The sequence below is a fragment of the Eurytemora carolleeae genome, unplaced genomic scaffold (assembly GCF_000591075.1).
Source record: "Eurytemora carolleeae unplaced genomic scaffold, Eaff_2.0 scaffold122, whole genome shotgun sequence".
NCBI lineage: Eukaryota > Metazoa > Arthropoda > Copepoda > Calanoida > Temoridae > Eurytemora > Eurytemora carolleeae.
The window spans coordinates 97,593-119,620 of record NW_019396131.1 but is presented as its reverse complement, the minus strand read 5'-3'; the positions used below and the strand labels follow the sequence as shown (position 1 = coordinate 119,620).

The 22,028-nt window shown below is 32.5% G+C and overlaps 1 protein-coding gene across 1 annotated transcript in view; it reads left to right on the top strand.

The window, feature by feature from the left end:
• LOC111695867 (tyrosine-protein phosphatase Lar) overlaps positions 1-22,028 on the top strand; it is a 132,808-nt gene that overhangs the window by 57,358 nt on the left and 53,422 nt on the right. Inside the window, exon 2 of the mRNA XM_023465330.1 lies at positions 5,669-5,725. The gene's annotated coding sequence lies outside the window, so the exon portion shown is untranslated. The remainder of the gene's footprint in view (positions 1-5,668; positions 5,726-22,028) is intronic.

Genomic DNA, 22,028 nt, shown 5'->3' with positions numbered 1-22,028 from the left:
TTGTATGCTATCCAAGTCTTGTATTCTATCCAAGTCTTGTATCCTATCCAAGTCTTGTATCCTATCCAAGTCTTGTATTCTATCCAAGTCTTGTATCCTATCCAAACGCTGTATCCTATTCAAGTCCTGTATTCATTCAAGCTTCATCCCATCCAAGTCTTTTATCCAAGGCATGTCTTTTATGCCATCCAAGTTCTGTATCCTATTCAAGTCCTGAAACCTATTAAAGTCCTGAAACCTATCCAAGTCCTGTATCCTATCCAAGTCCAGTATCCTATCAAGTCCTGTATCCTATCCAAGTCCTGTATCCTATCCAAGTCCTGAAACCTATCCAAGTCCAGTATCCTATCCAAGTCCTGTATCCTATTCAAGTCCTGTATCCTAGCCAAGTCCTGTATCCTATCCAAGTCCTGAAACCTATCCAAGTCCTGTATCCTATCCAAGTCCTGTATCCTTTCCAAGTCCCGTATCCTATCCAAGTCCTGTATCCTATCCAAGTTCCGTATCCTATCCAAGTCCTGTATCCTATCTATATTGTATTCTGCCTATTCCTGCCCAACCTTTATCAGAACAAAGTCTTTTATTAAATATTTTCATCGTTCCTCGCATTTTACAGGGTTAAAGGTGTAGAATATGGATTGAAGACTAGGATGTCAACTATTCAACTATTCCAATATCCTTCGCTGAAATCCAGAATAAGGACAAATATCAGCCTCAGCTTCTCTCTTTCACTTTTAAACATCTGTTGATCTTCAAACTTTAAATTGAAAGTCAGGCCGAGAACTAAATTCTTCAATAATCTTCAGCAATTTAGTGAATTCTTTGGTTGATACAGGGTTACCCACCAAGGATGATACTTAAACGCCGTGCAGAATATTCTTGATTTTTTCTAAAATTTGTCGTTCTCCTTAACTGTAAACTTGATTCTTTCTTTACCAATTCATGCAATATAACATAAAAATACTATATTCAAGTCAGAAACTAAAGTTCAACCGTAAATTGCTTTATTTAAAGGTTTTTAGGTCGTTAAAGTCTCATCCTTTGTGGGAAACCATGTAATTCACTTATCAACGGGTGTTTGACATTTTCACAGAACTCATTATATTGGTGTACGCGGAAACGTATTTGATATTTCATGAGAGATTCTTCTTATTTTATTTGTTGCTCCTCTCCCGTTCCATTATCTCTCTTTCTCTCTTTCTCCATGGGTCTCAATATACTTGAAGATTTAATATTTTCTGGATACTTGGTCTCAAAGACATCCTATACAAGCCTCTATTATCCGGGAAATTGACAGAACTGAGAAGGGAGTAGAGCGGAAGGATTGGAGAGTGATAGGCAAGGGGGGCTAATGAAAATAACTGGGTTTAGTTTGGTGATACGACATTATTTGAGTACCTAGCATGATGTTCTCCTCCTCCTCCTCCCTCCCCCCCCTATCTCCTAGGTTTTACTCAAGGTTGGCGAGAAAGCTAGGGAGTCAGAGAGTAACGTTAATTCTCATTTTCACGCACAGGTGTCTCTGTCATCTACGTTTAAATCTAGAATTAATGAAGACATCTTCTATCTAGTTTCTAAAACTTGTTAATCGAATTTAACTTAAATAAATATAGATTAGCTGTTTGAATTTTTACTTTTTTTTGTTTAATCAGGATAAATCAGTTCAGCTTAAGTTTTCAACTCTATAAATACAATAAAGCACACTTTTCTGGCCATGCAGGCATACTCTAAGGTTTAGATTCCTCTGCTCCTGGGATAGAGTGGAGGAGGAAGAACCTAGTAGTCTTGACATGGAATTGGCTACACCTATATCCTAACCCAGACAGGATAGGCTAAATTCGAACCTTCCCCAGGTTCTAATATTTGATCCTGCTTGTTTGAGCAGGAATAATCTTTATTTATGGTATTCAGTTTCCAATCTTTATTCCTCTTCTACAATTGTTAGTTCCCAATTAATTTTTTTTATCTCCCCTAACTTTTGTATCTTAAACCCGTGTCTTCAGCTCTCAGTTAAAGGCCCCTTTTCTTTTGTACGGTTCAAATTTATACAGAAATAATTTCTTAATTATGTCTTCGTGACTTTCAGGTTAATCTTAAGAATTGAAATTAAATCGATTTCAATTTAAACGTTTACACTACTACAATTCAGTCCCTGAAGCTAAGCTTAAGCGCTATTAAAAGAAAAGGTTTTCTGTCAGATGAAATGCTAAAAGATATAAATATTATATATTGTGCGTATCCCGGGTTATATTTTTATCTTTTAAATCTCATTATATCGGAAAATCGATATATCACGTGACAAAACCAGGGTCGTCCATTGGCCAGAACTAGAAATCACGTGACCTTAATATAGGTTTGCATTGGAAGCCGGTCAGTGTAATAACCTGTCTCTACCTGTCTCTAAGTAGTGTACACAATGGTAATAACACATTTTAGTTATAGTTAAGAAATATTAGTGAGCAAACAGTATTTTTAAATTGTTTTTGTGTTTGTTTGAGTACATACACTATAAAAACTCTACACAGGTAGATTTTAAGTAAATTATATTATTATTGAAGAGTTTCTGCATAACTATTAATTTAACAGAAGTTGTTATTCTTAAATTTTACAGGTTTAAATTTAAAGTTTTAAAGTTGAATTTAAGGGAAAATATGTTTGCACAAACTTGAAATCTGTATTCAACTAAAATGCTTTCTATTTTGCTGTAGACCATGATACAATGGTACCCTCCTATCAGGCCTAGCAATTTGATCTAAGAATTATATGTAGCTTAAAATAGGTTTGGTTACTGGTTAGGTTAGAGTATATGTTGGTGAGATAGAGTCACTTAATGCCGTAATATTGTGTGTCGAATAAAAACTACTCGATATTTTCATGAAAACTAATCGATATTTCATGAAAACTACTCAATAATTTTATAAAAAAATACTCGATATTTCATAAAAACTACTCGATATTTTCATAAAAACTACTCAATATTTTCATGAAAACTATTTGATATTTTCATAAAAACTACTTGACAATTTGTTCGAATATCGTTTAGGGTGTGTTTGTTTCATAGGATCTATGTAATACTTTGTTGACCTTTTATTCGAGAAAATTTTATTCTAACAATATTTTTCTTTAGAAAACCTTCTCAATCCTTTTCAGAAAACTATATTTACACTATTCCATTACAATTGTTTTATGACTTTGGAAATTTAATACATTTTTCACTTAATCAAACAATAATATGATTTATGCAATTTAGTGAACTGTAATATTTCACTCAGTAGCTCGACTTAATCCGCAGTCATTATCGATTTAATATAATAAACGATTGTGTAAACTTACGTCACAGAAGGTGGTTGGATAAAAAACATTGAAGAAGGATTAGTATTAGCCTTATACATCTGGCAATATGAGAGAAGTTTCTAGGTTCAGGATTTATAAATGTGTATTGGAAATTCTCAATTTAGATTTTATTGTTTGTTTATTCCTTGAACCTGTTTACAGCTCTCTAAACAACATTTCAAATCCTTTTTATTGGCCCACTGTCAGAACAGATTATATCCAAGGAATATACACAGAGGATAGATAATATAATGGTTTATATCCAAGAAATATACACAGAGGATAGATAATATAATGGTTTATATCCAAGGAAAATACAGAGGATATATAATATTATGTTCTATATCCAAGTAATATACACAGAGGATAGATAATATAATGGTTTATATCCAAGAAATATACACAGAGGATAGATAATATAATGGTTTATATCCAAGGAATATGCACAGAGGATAGATAATATAATTTTTTATATCCAAGAAATATACACAGAGGATAGATAATATAATGGTTTATATCCAAGGAATATTCACAGAGGATAGATAATATAATGGTTTATATCCAAGAAATATAAACAGAGGATAGATAATATAATTGTTCATATCCAAGAAATATACACAGAGGATAGATAATATAATGGTTTATATCCAAGAAATATTCACAGAGGATAGATAATATAATGGTTTATATTCAAGAAATATATACAGAGGATAGATAATATAATGGTTTATATACAGGAAATATACACAGAGGATAGATAATATAATGGTTTATATCCAAGGAAAATACAGAGGATAGATAATATAATTGTTTATATCCAAGGAATATATACAGAGGATAGATAATATAATTGTTTATATCCAAGGAATATATACAGAGGATAGATAATATAATGGTTTATATCCAAGAAATATACACAGAGGATAGATAATATAATGGTTTATATCCAAGGAATATACACAGATGATAGATAATATAATGGTTTATATCCAAGGAATAAACACAGAGGATAGATAATATAATGGTTTATATCCAAGGAATATACACAGAGGATATATAATATTATGTTTTATATCCAAGGAATATGCACAGAGGATAGATAATACAATGGTTTATATCCAAGAAATATAAACAGAGGATAGATAATATAATTGTTTATATCCAAGGAATATATACATCTGATCTGGTCTCTAGGGTTTGATCTAACCTCTTGGGTTTGATCTGGTCTCTAGGTTTGATCTAATATCAAGGGTTTGATCTTGTGTCTTGGGTTTGATCTAATATCTAGGGTTTGATCTAATATCTAGGGTTTGATCTAATATCTAGGGTTTGATCTGGTGTCTTGGGTTTGATCTAGTATCTAGGGTTTGATCTAATATCTAGGGTTTGATCTGGTCTCTAGGTTTGATCTAATATCAAGGGTTTGATCTAATATCTATAGTTTGATCTGGTATCTAGGTTTGATTTAATATCAAGAGTTTGATCTGGTCTCTAGGTTTGATCTAATATCTAGGCTTTGATCTGGTGTCTTGGGTTTGATCTAATATCAAGGGTTTGATCTGGTCTCTAGGTTTGATCTAACATCTAGGGTTTGATCTGGTGTCTTGGGTATCATCAGGGATATGCAGCAATGATATATAATTCACAATCCATATTGATTTTATTTATCAATGTTTAGAGAGAGAGAATGTAAATAAAGAAAATATGGGATACACCATCCCGAAGGTTCCAGTTTTATAGATTTCTTCTTCCTTTGGCTATATGTAAATGTAGAATTAATACCCCCCCTCCTCTTTTCCTCTTTTCGGATTCTGGTCAAAATAGCTTCCGAATGCAAATGAAATGATCAGACTGGTAATTTAACAAGCTAGTTCAAATATGCTCTCTAGTAAAGCTTGTAAATTTACTAGCTAGTAAATGTACTTATATAGCTAGAAAATTAACTAGCCGTGCATGAACTATCTAAAAAAATCAACTAGCTGTATAAACTAACTGGCAGAATCTACAAGCTAATAAATGAAACTGAGCTAGTAAATGAAAAATCCAAAAAATCAGATAGCTAAATACTGAGCTAGATGGGCAACTCAATGATAAATAAGCTAGCTATAGTATTTAAACTAACAAGTAATATATATTATTGTACAGCTTGTGAATGAACTATCTGGTATATGAACTAGCTACATGGTCAGCTAGCCAATAAGTTAAATAGCTGCGTTTGTGACTAGCTACCAAACTAGTCTAACATATTCGATATTCTTGAAAGCACTTGTATTAGCACCAACAATGGTCTACTGAGTGCAGTTTATTGTTTGTCAATAAATGCATTTTATTTCAGATGCTTGGTGAGAGGATAGCTTGATAGATAGATAGATAGATACATGGCACTTACAAGGTAAGGGAACTCAAATCTGAAAAATCCTGGCCAAAAGCCATTTTTAATATTTGAAAAGTATTTTCATGCTGCTGCATCCGACTTGGAAAGGTTTAATTTGACTTGTTGAATCCACTGTTTTCTATCTTAATCTATCTTTATTTTAATTGAAGAAAAGATTATTTCCGAATTTTAAAATTTTTTTCTATTTTTGTGTTGACGGCGGACATTTATCAACAAGTTAATGTGCGGTTGGTTTAGAGGACTTTTCTTGTTTCAAGAATTCTATATTGTTGATTGATAATAATTTCCTATCGTTGGTTGATTTCATTTTCCTACTGTGGGTTTATTACATATTGTTATCGCTTTTTGAATTCGCAATCATTTGTTGATTTCATTGCTGGTTTCTTACATTTTCCTACCGTTGGTTGATTTTATTTTGGCATTGTTGACTTGACTGCAATTTCTTTTCGTTGGTTGATTACATTTTCCGATTTTCCTACCATTGGTTGATTTTAGTTTGGCATTGTTGACTTGATTGCAATTTCTTTTTCGTTGGTTTTCAGATTTTCCTATTATTGGTTGATTTTATGTTGCCATCGTTAATTGATTACAATGTTTTTCATTGGTTGATTACATTTTCCTTCCGTCGCGTTGGTTGATTATTTTTTCTATTCTTGATAGTGTAATCTGATTAATGTTTGAGATTATAACGATTGTTGAACAAAATAGATAAAATATTACGTTTTTAATGTTAAAGGGTCACTAAAATTCCTTTAATATTATTAAAAATGTATTGAGAAACCATATTCAATGTAAGTACTGTAATAAATATATCATTTAATATATTAATAAAAATATGATTATATAGGTTCACTAATAATATTCTACTTTATTAGATGCTTTATACTTTGTATATTCAATACACTAATAAATGAGTGTTTTGCCACGAATCTAAACGATTAATATGATGATTATTCACTCTGGTTTTATAATATTATATTTATGTATCGAATAAAGATGGTTTTATAATATTATATTTATGTATCGAATAAAGATGGTTTTATAATATTATATTTATGTATCGAATAAAGATGGTTTTATAATATTATATTTATGTATCGAATAAAGATGGTTTTATAATATTATATTTATGTATCGAATAAAGATGGGGGGGATAATAAACACACATTTAGATTCGTCACTAATTTCTTTTTGATCAATTTCAAATCCTTTCAAATAAAAACGGTTTATTCTCATTTAATATGATTATATAAGATTACATTTCATATCTGATCATTTTTTTTATTAAACATTAATTCATTATATATCATTTCAATTTAGTTGAAATTTGATTTTTATTGATTCCTTGTAATTTTATTCTTTTTCTTCAAACAAAAATTTGGAACAAATTGGAAATGGAAAACCCTCTGCCTTAATCCTAATATTGGGAAACCATGGTCCTTAATCCTAATATTGGGAAACCATGGTCCTTAATCTTAATATTGGGAAACCATGGCCCTGAATCCTAAAATTGGGAAACCATGGCCCTGAATCCTAATATTGGGAAACCATGTTCCTTAATCCTAATATTGGGAAACCATGTTTCTTAATCCTAATATTGGGAAACCATGGTCCTTAATCCTAATTTTGGGAAACCATGTTTCTTAATACTAATATTGGGAAATCATGTTTCTTAATCCTAATATTGGGAAACCATGTTTCTTAATCATAATATTGGGAAACCATGTTCCTTAATCATAATATTGGGAAACCATGTTTCTTAATCCTAATATTGGGAAACCATGCTCCTTAATCCTAATATTGGGAAACCATGGTCCTTAATCCTAATATTGGGAAATCATGTTTCTTAATCCTAATATTGGGAAACCATGTTCCTTAATCCTAATATTGGGAAGCCATGGTCCCTAATCGTAATATTGGGAAGCCATGGTTCTCTATCCTATGCTATAAATATTAATAGCTAAGTTGAACCTAATGTTTACTTTTGGGGTGTGGACTCCACTATATTTACCAGGAGCAATGAAATCAATAATAATCAACAATATTGTACTTTTTACAGAGAAATGTTAAGTGTTGACATAATATACTGGGTTACCCACAAAGAATGAAATTTCATAGACGATTGTACGGTTTTTTTTCAAACATTCTGGGTTATCTAGAGCTATAAAATTGTTTATTTTTTTGAAAATTTATCAAATGTATCATTCAAAAACTATAATCAAGGAAGAAGAACAAATTTCAGGTCTTTGGATCATTTTAAATATTTAGTTTTAGGTCGTCATTAAAATATCATCCTTGGTGTGAAACACAAATCTTTTTACATTTGTTTCATTCCAACAATTCAATCCTTTTTTAATTTGATTTCAATTTAGAAAATATAAGATTAAGTATTACCCTTCAATTCAACCCTTTAACTCCACCAGTTCTAATTATCTCGCTTTTATTATCTTTCCCTTTCCCAGTTCTAATTTTGGTATTATAATCTTTTTTAACCAGTTCTAATCTAGGTTTAATCATGTTTCCCTTTCCCAGTTCTAATTTTGGTATTATAATCTTTTTTAACCTAAGTTTTATCATGTTTCCCTTTAACTGCACAAGCTCTAATCTAGGTTTTATCATGTTTCCCTTTAACTCCACCAGCTCTAATCTAGGTTTTATCATGTTTCCCTTTAACTCAGTTCTAATCTAGGTATTATCATGTTTCCCTTCCACTCCACCAGCTCTAATCTAGGTTTTATCATGTTTCCCTTTAACTCAGATCTAAGCTAGGTTTTATCATGTTTCCCTTTAACTCCACCAGTTCTAAGCTAGGTTTTGATAAATGCCTTGTCAGAAGAAATCTTACCTCTCTTCACGACGCGAGCTAAAATAAAAGCATAAGTTAGGAATATATAAACACAAGGATGGATGATGTGAATAATAAAACTAAAGCACGATATTATTTACAATTTTTTTCGAGAAAAACAGTTAGTTGAAGATGGAGGATGGGGGGGGGGTGATTTAACATTTCATTAATGGAATAAACTAATGAATTCTAAATTATTCATGATTACTCGAAGTTGAAACTACTTAAATTAAATCTTAATCATCTATAATCTTTCTTACTTCTGATATGTAACCCGTTTTGGACATGTTGTCCAACCAAATTTTATATTAACACAAACATAATAGATTTTATCGAGCCTTAATCTATTCTATCGCTCAAACCTTCAAAACCTTAACCTACTCCTCTACTCCAACCTTTCCAACCTTAACATACTGTACTCCAACCTAACCAACATTAACATACTCCTCTACTCCAACCTATACATCCTTAACATACTCCTCTACTCCAACCTATACATCCTTAACATACTCCTCTACTTAATTCTACTTACGCAACCTTAACCAGCTATACCATTCCAACCTATCCAACCATAACCTACTTCTCTACTCCAACCTATCCATCCGTAACCTACTCCTCTATTCCAACCTATCCAACCTTAACCTACTCATCCACTACAACCTACCCAGCCTTAACCTACTCTAGTACTCCATCCCTACCCAGCCATTACCTACTCCACTAGTCCAACCTCGCGAACTTCTTCGAAGTTTGCTGCGGCGGGGATCCTCTACTCCAAGCTATCCAACCTTAACCTACTCCTCTACTCCAACCTTTCCAACCTTAACCTACTCCTCTACTCCAACCTATCTAACCTTAACTTACTTCTCTACTCCAACCTATCCAACCTTAAACTACTCCTCTACTCTAACCTATCCAACCTTAACCTACTCCTCTACTCCAACCTTTCCAACCTTAACCTACTCCTTTACTCCAACCTTTCCAACCTTAACCTACTCCTCTACTCCAACATATCCAACCTTAAACTACACCTCTACTCCAACATATCCAACGTTAACCTACTTCTCTACTCCAACATATCCAACGTTAACCTACTCCTCTACTCCAACATATCCAACGTTAACCTACCTAAATACTCAACGTTTTTACTCGTGTTCTGAGTTAAGTTTAGATTAAAGTGAGTTTTATCAATATTGTGGCCAGTTTGTGTATACAGCCCTCACTTTTCAACTTCATGCAGTTTTCACTGCATTCGGCCTCTTTTATTCAGTTTGTTCCCATGCATAATTTACATACAGAAACTTACAGTAAATACTTATGCATACATGAACTAACAAAAGATTGCAAATGGACATAATTCACATACAGAAAGGTATTGAGTCTTTGTCACAAACTATGATTTTCTAATCTCTATATCTTTGTAATCCAATGCCGTAGGCCTTAGATATTTCAAACTAAAATTCTGTTAGATGAAAAAATCTAAGTTTGAAATATCAAAGGCTTACACCATTAGGTGGAAAAAATATAGGTATTAGAAAATCAGAGTTTGTTACAAAGACTCAATTCCTTTGTAGTAAATACTTATGCATACATGAATGTAATTCGATTTTTAACCTTTGTCTCTAACACCTGATTGCAAACTTCAAGGATTATAAAAGGATTATAAAAGGATTATAAAAGGATTATAAAGGATTGTAAAAGGATTATAAATGGATTATAAAAGGATTATAAAAGGATAAGGGTTTGCCACGAAGAAATAAATAGTTTAGATCAAAGGAAATTGAAATGTCCAAACAAAAACTATAATAGAGCAAACATTGACGATCTGGCATTAACAGCGGAGTTTTTGGAAACACCTTGTATATATGAATATTACTTAATAATGAATCGTTATTAAACATCTTGAAAAGTCAATTGATGAGAAAAGATACAACCCTAATCTATCTATCTATCTCCTTGTTTCATTTTTCAAAAATATTTTCAAGTTTCAAACTTTTGATAAAAAGATAGGAATCCCTCGGGAAATTTTTACTTGGAGAGAATCTCCCGTTTCCTGAAACCACTCTCAACTCTGCTAATTCAACTTGTACCGGAGAAGGTTGTTGATACAGTTTTTGATAGGTTTCTATGTTTGTCGGAACAATTGTCTCAACACTCTTCAATGCATTAGCTCTCTTAGAACCTTGTCTTGTGTTTGAGTTGGTTCATATAATATTTATTTTAGAACCTATCGGAAACGGATGTATCGCATCGATCTCAACTTGAAAAATAAAAGAACTTGGGATTTTATATCTATACGGAGGATGGAATTGTATTCATTTTCGAAACCTTTAGTAAATCTGATGGAAACCTCTCCCTAAAGACTGTTATCCTTATAGAAATAGAATGGAAGCATTTTTACTTTCTTTTAATGAAAGAAAACATGAAAGGTTTGAGTAAAACATTGGCATGAAATCCAAACTAACCTAATCCGGGTTCTTCATTATTTAATCTCACTTTTAGCTTGTAGTAGATAAAACAGACCCTACTGTTTCATCTACTGCTTGTCCCAGCTTGTAGTAGATAAAACAGACCCTACTGTTTCATCTACTGCTTGTCCCAGCTTGTAGTAGATGAAACAGACCCTACTGTTTCATCTACTGCTTGTCCCAGCTTGTAGTAGATAAAACAGACCCTACTGTTTCATCTACTGCTTGTCCCAGCTTGTAGTAGATAAAACAGACCCTACTGTTTCATCTACTGCTTGTCCCAGTTTGTAGTAGATAAAACAGACCCTACTGTTTCATCTACTGCTTGTCCTAGCTTGTAGTAGATAAAACAGACCCTACTGTTTCATCTACTGCTTGTCCCAGCTTGTAGTAGATAAAACAGACCCTACTGTTTCATCTACTGCGTGTCCCAGCTTGTGAGGAAAATGTCCTTTTTCATTAAGTTTGTATATAGATTTATATAAGATTCTCCTTCAAGTTTATTTTTGGGTTTTCTGAACAATGAATCCTATTTTTATCCTGGAGTTTGATGTTTAGTAGGTTTTGTGTAAGGATTGATGATGATAAAAGTTTGATCGAATTTCTGACCAGTGCAGTGCATTAATTCATGTGCACGCATCAATCAATCTAAACAGTCAAAGCTGATTTAATGGGGTAATTTGTATCCCCCCGTTAAAGAAAAAAAATCTTCTTATTGAATACAGAAATTTGCTTGGTTTACAAAAATGAAAGAAAAATTGAAAACTATTGGTTCAGCTCCGATGTTTTGCCATTTCTCTGGTTTAGAACCAGTATTGACTATGTAAGTATTGTATTCATGTGAATTCAAACCCAAGCGTTTTCTAAAGTTCTTTTTCCTTTGGATTGTATTTTATACAATATAGAAACTTGAAGAGAAACTGCAGAACAGAATTTATTGGACAAAGGATTCGGTTTACATAAGAGGTTTGATGTTATGAAGAAAAAAAACTGAAGAATTGAAATTGTTTTGAATAAACATTGTCACTTAGCGTAATATCCCCCCCCCCCAGACAAATTGAAAAGGAATTGAGTCTTTGCCACAAACTAATTTTCTTAGCCCTATATCTTTGCAATTTCGAAGACCTTATATATTTTAAACTATGCATTCTGTTAGAATAAATAATCTAAGTTTGAAATTTAATCAAAGGTTAACACCATCAGGATGAAAAGATATAGGATTAGAAAATTTAAGTTTGCGGAAAGACTGAATTCCTTAGATCTCTCCTTGTCTGATAAAATATTAACCTGACTAATGCAAGATCATAAGCATAAGGATGAGTTCTAGTACGTGATTTTAATTAAGTAATTATTTATTTATGAAATATAACAAAAACATACAAAATTAAGTGTTTCAGGATGAAATATTTTAAAACCTCCAAAAATCGAGGTTGTGAAAACATTTCCCCCCAATTCTAAAAAAATATATAAAAAATAGGAAAAGGAAAAGAAAAGGAAAGGAAAAGGAAAGTTACATATTTAGTGTTTACATTATACTTAATAAAAACTGGTGGAGGATTGTTAGTATTTTTCGATGATGAACTAACAACGTTTAGAAATAAAAATGATAGATTTATTTGTAATATTTAAAAAAAATTTAAATAAGCTTCATGGGTGTGAAAAAGATATAGGTTCTACGCAAAACGGGCATTTTTAAGCATCTTTTGAATTCGCGCCGATTTTTGACATCCTTTATGTTTGATTATATCTTTTACTCTTTTCAATCTTTTTAGTCTTTTCTTTGTAAAATCGTCTTTTCTTTCTTCGATTATTTTGTAAACATAGCATGTGTTAGAATTAAAACATTTGTTCTGCTGATAAAAATCTACAATTAAATTCTGTTTAAAATTCGAAATAAGATTGATATTTGAAAGCTTAGAAAATTGCCGTTTATTTTCATACCATATTTTATGGAAATTGTGAGGAGGAAGCAGTCCAATTTTAATAGATTTCACTCTAGGAATATAAAAATCATTTCTGTTTCTAAGATTTGCGTTTTTAATATTTTTTGATAATATTAAATCTTTTTTAAATGTGGGGGGTAATTGGTCTCCTTTTAATTGAAATCAAAATTTTATAACATCAAAAATTTCTAATTTTCTGAAGGCGAGTATGTTCAAAGCCCAAAAAGCTTACGCAGTGTGACTTATTCTAGGTAACCCCATCAACAGGCGAATAGTTTTCTTTTGCAATAATTCTTATCAATATTTTTTTTTAAAGTTAGCATTAAAAATGTGTTTCTCCGAACCTGTCTCATCCTACTGATTTGAAGTATATTTTAATGTAACCATATCTATATACCTTGACACCTAGGCCTTGATCAAACCTTTATTAATTTCCTAGATGTCCATAAAATCATTTTTTGTCTGGTTAATTTATTGAATTGTAAATGGCATTTTTGTTCAAATAATTTTGTTAAACAAATAAGCACATTTAACAATTACTCCAAAAGAACCAAAAGAATTTTTACCAAGTTCTGACTGAACAAAATAACTAACTTTTATAATGGATTTTTACAACCATTAGATCAGATATATTTACTCCTTTAAATCTAGAAAAACCGTAATCCAAGGAATATAAAACAACTTAGTCTCAAGTGTATTCCATCATTGAAATCTATTTTTAACCGAAATGCCACGGATTTAGAGTCTAAAGAAAATTGTTTCTTTATTGTGAAAAACACCATCTAGGATCATAAGTAAATAAGATTATTAGAAAACAATGTGATTTTCATACACTGGGATTCTTGAATTAGATCAATATATAATTACCCTGAGAGGTACTTTAAAATTGTCTTGAAGTATGTCTCCAGGTATAAAAAAGACTGGGTTCAAAACGACAGTTCCTCCTAAGATGGAATGTTGCACACAATATCAAGGCCATGAACTAAGCAAGTATATGAGTCTTTAGCTGGAGTGCCCAACGTTGCCCGTGTAATTTCAAAACACTTTTGGGGGGTTGGGAATGGGAAGAAGATGATATCTTGGATTTAGGATTATGGGAGAGGGGGTTGGAATAGAGAGATAAAAATATCTAAGATATATCTGGATTTATAGGAGAGAAGGGTTCAGGATAAGAAGAATGATATATTTATATATATATATTAAAAATTGAGGGATTGCTTATATATATATATATATATATATGGGAGATGAAGAAATCGTCTTTGATTATAAGAGAAGGGTTCACGATAGTGAGAAGATGAGAGCGTTCAAGGAAAGTAGAAGAATGAATAGAAGAATGATTCCCTCCTTCCTCCCTTATGAACGTGTGTAATGTATGTATCAAAGAAATCATAACTTTCTTTTAGATTCTACGAATTTGCAGAAATGTAACAGGTTTAATTTAAGTTAAATACTTTAGATTTAGAAACTAAATGGAAACGTTTGATGTTGAATACTAAAAAAATACATTTCTTTAGACTTTTTATCTTTAAATATTCCTTGTTAAAGTTTTCTTGTAGAACAGAGCCAGAGAACTTTCTGCTACCAGTTTATCCCCCATCCTTTAAAAAGTAAAAATCCCTCCTAATCTTTCTTTCCTCCGTGTAAAGATCCCTTCTAATCTTCCCTCTCATACCTTTACATAAAGATCCCTCCACCCTTTCACAAAATCCCTCCTAATCCTCTCTCCCCTTCCTTCACATAAGGATTCCTCCAACTCTTCCCCTAACCCCACCCTTCCACAAGATCCTCCTAATCTTCCCTCCCCTTCCTTCACATAAAGATCCCTCCACCCTTTCACAAAATCCCTCCTAATCCTCCCATCACAAAAATTCCTCTAATTTTAAAAGGATCCCTCCTACTCTCCTTCCACATAGAAAATCCCTATTTCATCTCACTCCTATCCCCTCCCATCCTTCATATTAGTCTTTTGAAGTATGTTCATTAAGTAATGTATCCTTGATATACAACTTGTATAATTGTATAATGTATACTGTTATACATCGATGTGAAGTCCACTTCAAATGTGTATAATATACAGTATTCACTATACATACACTCTAAATCTATAAAAACATATTGTTAACATATGATACTGTGATGTAATAATGTATTATATAATAACTATCGACTTTAATAATGTGTTGCGCTCCTCTTTCTTGTAATAATAATAGCTTTTCTTTTACATCAAATTCTATTTTTTCTATTTCTTTGGTTGATTTCCAAAATATAAAAAAATCGGCAATTTATAGAGGCAATGTTTTATAATGTTGACCAGTTGTAAACCTTCCCTGGGGTCATGTGAGGTTATGCAAAAAAAAGTGGGCCCGATCGGCACAGCCATTTTGACGTTTATTGGATACAAACAAACCAACAGAAAAATATATATATAGAAGTTAATGTACAGTTTTTAATATATACAAAATAGTTAATTAAATGTCTGGTACCCTAAAATCTAGGTTTATAAAGAGTATTCAATGTTTACTACTTGATACTGCATAATTAGTATTTGCGGTGAACAGTTTTGAGCAAACTAAAAAAGTTCCAATACTATACAGGGTTACCCATAAAGGGATTTTATAGACGCCTGTATGCAATTTATACTTCATGTTTCCATACATTTATGATTCTCAGCAACTATAAACATCTTTCTTTCTTTGCAAAATCGTTAAATAAGCCATTTAAAGATCAAATTCAAGGTAGAAGACCTAATTTAAACTTGGGATCGTCATATTTAAAGAGTTCCGAGTCGTCTTTCAAATCTCACTCTTTGTGGGTAACTCTGTATATACCATTTTACATGTTACAGTGTATAATTTATTATTAAACCCCATATTTTATTAAACTATGGAGAAAAAATTCCTTGCAACTCCTATAAATTTATTTAAATACTTGAAGTTTTCACATAAATTTCAATTTAAAGTAAATATATGCACAGAGTTAGAAAAAACTTACTGATATGTTTTGTACCCCTGACGTTTCCCCGCTTCGTGATATATCTTCATAATTCATAGGTACAAAGCCATCTTTTTATATTTTTAAAATTCCCCCCCCCCCTCCCCCCCCTTAATCAAAGCATTCTGTTCCCTCCCTACTCTTGGAAAATCTAATTTGTATAACAAGGTTTTGAGAAACATAATAAAAATGCTTTAAGTCCCAGATGCCAAAACAAATTACTTAATTTTTCTTACTTTTTCATTCTTTAGCCCAAAGTTATTCTATTTGCTGCTAAATAAACCCTTTATAAACTCTGCGATAATCTATTTTTTTAGGGGGGGGGGGGGGCATTTGAAGTAGCAGACCGAGTTTTAGGCAGTTAGGAAAGTTATACAATACCCACTAGACTATATAAGGCATATACAGGACCACCAAATGAACTCTCCCAATCTATTGAGAATGAGATTCGTGAGATGATAAATTTTTTATTAAGTCACGCATTTAGTTAGGATTCCCAGCTGACAGAGAATATTCCAGCTGAATAATAATTAAATAATTTATAATTTTGTATTCTACACCAAATGTAATTAATCTCTTAGTTTCCTCATAAACTATAAGTACAACTAGGCTTGGTCTGGGCTGACTTTCATTGTGATTCTCCTTAGAACCATGCGCTTAACTCTCTATCGTATCAGAACCATGCGCTTCACTCTCTACCGTATCAGAACCATGCGCTTCACTCACTACCGTATCAGACCTAATATTGGCGTGGTCAATGTTTTCATTTTACAGCCATAAAACCGGTTTCAGATAACAATACTTCGTCCTGAAGCCTCAGAACTTGAGAATCCCAATATCTTCGCAACAAAATTGTGATATTTCAAACTCCGATTCATAGTTGGAAATATCAAAGGTCTTCAAGATCTGCAAAAGATATAGGGATTAAAAAATCTAAGTTTTATTCAATCCCGCGGAGAGCCTGTTTGTTATTTGTTTAATTTCTTTAATAAACAGTATAAGCAATTATAATATTAAACTAAACTTAAAGGTACTTATTACTTCTCTATTGTTTAAACCGCTAGGTTTAGGCCTGAAAATTATATTAAAATCTCAAAAATTGAGTTGAAAGTTTGTAATTTTATAGTAGTTTGAAACAATAGTTAGTATAATGTTGAACATTATTTCTGAATACTATAATGCCGAAAACTTGAATTATTAAAGAAAACTTTTAAACTCTGGGTATCAGGAGAGGAAGAAAACAATATGGTTGTCCCCTGATCACTAACCAATGCATATTTCTTTTTTAATTTACTTTATATTTTACAATAGAAAGTCCTAGATCTCCTGCCTCCTATGTGCTCATCATACAGTTGTCGTCGTATATATTAATACTAAGAAGACGACTTTCGGTTTCAATTTAGTTTTCTACCAAGCTTTCAAACTGCATCGATACACATAAACATTAAAACAAAGAGAAGCTGTCAATTTACAGCCTCTCTTTGTTTCCTTGTAAACTTGTAATTTGAAAAAAAACTTAAATCGAAAAGTCGTCTTCGTTGTATTGATATAAACTCTAACCACTGTAGTTAAGTACAGTGTCAGTACTCACAAAGATCCAGACTACTGGGTCAACTTGGAAATGTCGCAACGCCTTGGTCTTTCATGTTTTTAAGTTTTTTGTTTTAAGGATGTACTTGGCAATATTCTCATCGAATATTGATAGAACTTGCAACCTATAATGAATTTCTGTGAACTGCAATTGTTGTCATTTAACATACTGTGTTTACCAGTACTGCAGGAGGATGATTTTGTATCAGGGTGTACCAATATGATATTCAATGCAGTACTGCAGGAGGATGATATTGTATCAAGGTGTACCAATATGATATTCAATGCAGTACTGCAGGAGGATGATATTGTATCAGGGTGTACCAATATGATATTCAATGCAGTACTGCAGGAGGATGATATTGTATCAGGGTGTACCAATATGATATTCAATGCAGTACTGTAGGAGGATGATATTGTATCAGGGTGTACCAATATGATATTCAATGCGGTACTGCCAACTAAGGCGGATAGTTAATAGAATGAGAAGGATAGAACACGATTAGTTTTCGATCAAGTTTAAGAAAAACATGAAAGGTTTTGTAGTGAATTGAAGTAAATGGCAACTGTTTGCTTTGGACAATGAATTGAATAAACCCTACTTGAAGATATCTGTATATGAAGTTATATTGTGAAGCAGAGTGTAGAGTGTATATGTATAGCTCCAGGTTCAACACTAGAATACAAAACGTTTTTAAAACAAAAAAAAGGCAAGAATAGTATTCAAGGAGAATGCGCTTAAACTAGTCCTTTAGGCTAGACTGTAGACTAAACTAGACTAGGCTAGAACTGAAAAAAAACACTGCATATTTGCGGTGTCAATTAGAGATTAAAGAATTTAACATTTGAACTCTATCACCAAACTTGACTAAAATGTTCATAATAAAAGTAATGTATGGTAAACATACGAACCATACTTATTATTAATCATTACTGCGAGAACATACATATAATCAGGAAATAGTGTTTAATGGAGAGCTGAGTTGTGAGTATGGATGAAGGCTGCAGATCCTTGCTTCCGGGGTTCCTCGGACTCCGAACCGCCTGTTGAGCTCAGGTTGAGGGTTCTCCGAACCTCAGTTTCTCCTCGGCTCTGTTCCCCCGAGGAGTAGAATAGGAATCCAACCAAACCAAAACAAATCGCATGATTAACTTGTGATTTGTGAACATTATGTTACTTGTCATACAAACCCTATCATTATACAAACTTTTAGTTACAATTGATTGAACGAGGTTAGGGTAAATATGTAGAGTTCGGTAGCTAGGACTGGAGAAGGTTGAATAGGGACAGTAACATTAGGGTTGAGTAGGGAAGGTTATATTGGGAAAGAGAATAGATGGTAAGGAAAGGGTGGAGAAAGAAGAAGGTAGGGAAAGGGCTGGGTTGGAAAGGTCATGTTATGGGTGAGAAGGAAAGGTTAGGTTAGAGTAGGGAAGGGTATGTTAAGGTTGAGTAGGGAAGGTTAGGCTACTTTTGAGTAGGAAAATGCATGTTAGGGATGAGAAGGTAGGGTTAGGTTAGGGTAGGAAAGGTAAGGCTAAGGTTGAGTAGGGAAGATTAGGTTAGGATTGAGTAGGAAAGGTTATGTTAGGGTCGAGTAGGTAAGGTTAGGTTAGGATGAGTAGGAAAGGTTAGGTTAGAAATAAGTAGGAAAGGTTAGGTTTGGGATGAGTAGGAAAGGTAAGGTTAGAGTTGAGTAGGGAAGGATAGGTTAGGAACGAATAGGGAAGGCTAGGTTAGGAATGAGTAGGAAAGGTTAGGTTAGGGTTGAGTAGGGAAGGTTTAGGCTAGGGTGGAGTAGGAAAGGTTCGGTTAGGGATGAGTAGGAAAAGTTAGGTTAGGGATGAGTAGGGAAGGTTTATGCTAGGGTGGAGTAGTAAAGGTTCGGTTAGGGATGAGTAGGAAAGGTCAGGTTAGGGATGAGTAGGGAAGGTTTAGGCTAGGGTGGAGTAGTAAAGGTTCGGTTAGGGATGAGTAGGAAAGGTTAGGTTAGGGATGAGTAGGAAAGGTTTTGTTAGGGATGAGTAGGAAAGGTTAGGTTGTGAAACAAAAGAGTCAGCTTATATCGGTAGTCTTGGTTGTAAATGGAAAAGGGTTAACAATAAAGGAAAAGGATTATGAAACATCCAAGTAAGTAAACATGGATTGAAAAACAGTATTGCTACGAACTCAGGGACAGATCTAAGTATATAAAAATGAAAGAAAAGGGTTGGCAGTGAAGAGAATGATGGGTTGACTATGAAGAAAAAAGGGTTTGAAGGGAAGGGAAAATATTGTGAAGGGAATACTATGGTAGTGAAGAAAGGTTGGTCATGAACTGAAGAACGGGTATACAGTAAATGCAGGGATATGCTGAGCATTGTTATGAAGGGAGGGGTAGGATTAAGAAGGAAAAACTTGCATGATGAGTATATATATAATACCCCAGCTTGGGGAGTCAAATCTAGAACGAAAACTTAATCCACAAATATATAATAGAGTTGTTCTGATATAAGAAAAATACTTCTTTAGTGTAATCATAGACGCAAACCTTATCAAAATAATACATTAGCACTGGAGTAGAATATAATAGTACTGGAGTAGAATAGAATAGTACTGGAGTAGAATAGAATAGTACTGGAGTAGAATAGAATAGTACTGGAGCAGAATAGAATAGTACTGGAGTAGAATATAATAGTACAAGAATAGAGTAGAGTTAGCACCGGAGTAGAATAGAGTAGAGTTAGCACTGGAGTAGAATAAAGTAGAGTTAGCACTGGAGTAGAATAGAGTAGAGTTAGCACTGGAGTAGAATAGAGTATAGTTAGCACCGGAGTAGAATAGAGTAGTTAGCGCTGGAATATAATAGAATAGAGTTAGTGCTGGAGTAGAATAGAGTAGAGTTAGCTCCGGAGTAGAATAGAGTAGAGTTAGCACCGGATTAGAATAGAGTTAGCACCGTAGTAGAATAGAGTAGAGTTAGCACTGGAGTAGAATAGAGTAGAGTTAGCACTGGAGTAGAATAGAGTAGAGTTAGCACCGGAGTAGAATAGAGAAGTAAGCGTTGGAATAGAATAGAATAAAGTTAGCACTGGAGTAGAATAGAGTAAAGTTAGCACTGGAGTAGAATAGAATAGAGTTAGCACTGGAGTAGAATAGAGTAGAGTTAGCACTGGAGTAGAATAGAATAGAGTTAGCACTGGAGTAGAATTGAATAAAGTTAGCACTGGAGTAGAATAGAGTAGAGTTAGCACTAGAGTAAAAAAGAATAGTTAGCGCTGAAGTAGAATTGAATGTACTGGAATATAATAGAATTAGTACTGGAGTAGAATAGAATAGAGTTAGCTCTGGAGTAGAATAAAATTTACTGGAATAGAATAGAATTAATACTAGTATAGAATAGAATTGAGTTAGCACTGGAGTAAAATATAATAGAGTTATTACTAATCTTAAAAATACATAATGTGAAATATCTAAGGTTTACGACATAAAGTTGCGAAGATATAAGGGTTAGGAGTTAAGAGTTTAAGGCAAAGACTCAATTTCTTTGAAATGTTGTTTAAATCTTAACCTTTATATTTTAGAAATATTGTTTAAATCTTAACCTTTATATTTTAGAAATATTGTTTAAATCTTAATATATTTTAGAAATATTGTTTAAATCTTAACCTTTATATTTTAGAAATATTGTTTAAATCTTAACCTTTATATTTTAGAAATATTGTTTTTCAATATTCTCGTAACACAAATAATTGCCCTATGAATGATCAGTGATGAATAAATAATCGAAAAAATATTTACACTAATCTTATTTTTCTTTCGTTTTATTTAATATTTGATGTGAGAGGACCATAACATCTTCATCAATTCTTCATCAATGAATATTTAGTGAAAGCAAACTTTTAAGTGCAGGACGAACTTCGTTTAGTTTTCACAACAATACAGTTCTTACTCGACCCATCAATAAAATATCTTTATTCATTGTTAACAGATACAACAAATACTTTATAGTAAAGGAATTTTTTCAACACTTTTATTTTCTTCATCTTTGCATCCAACTTTTTGTAGACCATATTTTAAAATATAAATTCTGTTAAATCAAATAATCTAAGTTTGATATATAAAAAGTTAACATAATCAGGTAGCTAAGATATAAGGATTAGAAAATTTGAGTTTGTGGCAAAGAATCAATTCTTATATTATATAAAATGTACAGAAAAAATCCAATAGATAATTATTACTTTTTTGCACAATATTTAACAAAATATATATAAAGAACCCTTTCTTTGAATTATTCCTCGAAATATATGTTCAAGGGTTTATATATATATGTATATATATATATATATATACGAGAGGGGAAGGGATGACAACAGCGGGAGTAATATCAAATATATTAAATTCAAGGTATTCTGATCTACAAGCATATTTTTATCTTTATAAACATTTTCTGAAAGGAAATGCATCTACAATTATACATTAT